This window comes from Apis dorsata, unplaced genomic scaffold (genome assembly GCF_000469605.1).
Source record: "Apis dorsata unplaced genomic scaffold, Apis dorsata 1.3 scaffold_199, whole genome shotgun sequence".
NCBI lineage: Eukaryota > Metazoa > Arthropoda > Insecta > Hymenoptera > Apidae > Apis > Apis dorsata.
Genome location: NW_006263483.1, coordinates 123,967 through 124,339, shown reverse-complemented (window position 1 = coordinate 124,339; position 373 = coordinate 123,967).

Here is a 373-nt window from a genome sequence, read left to right as displayed (position 1 = left end):
CTCTCTCTCTCTCTCTCTCTCTCTCTCTCATTCTTTCTCTTTTGGTCAGTGGCGATCGTGCGTCGCGGTCCTCATAGCGTTCTCTCTCTTCGTTCCCTTCGACCAAGAGAGGATCTTCGTTCGACGCGAACACCTTTCCTGCCTTTTTTCTTCTTTTTCACTCTCTCTTCGTCTTTTCTTCTTCTTTTATCGCGTTTCCTTCTCCGACCGATTCTTCCTCGCCCCCAAACCCCTGACTCCACTTTTGCATTCCGCGTCGCCGAATTACCGCTTAAGGCTGCTCCTCTCCACGCTGGAGAAATATCTCGGGGAAGAGGGGAGAGGGGAGAGGGGAGAAGGGAGAGAGGGAAAGGACGTGGCCGGTGACGATCGT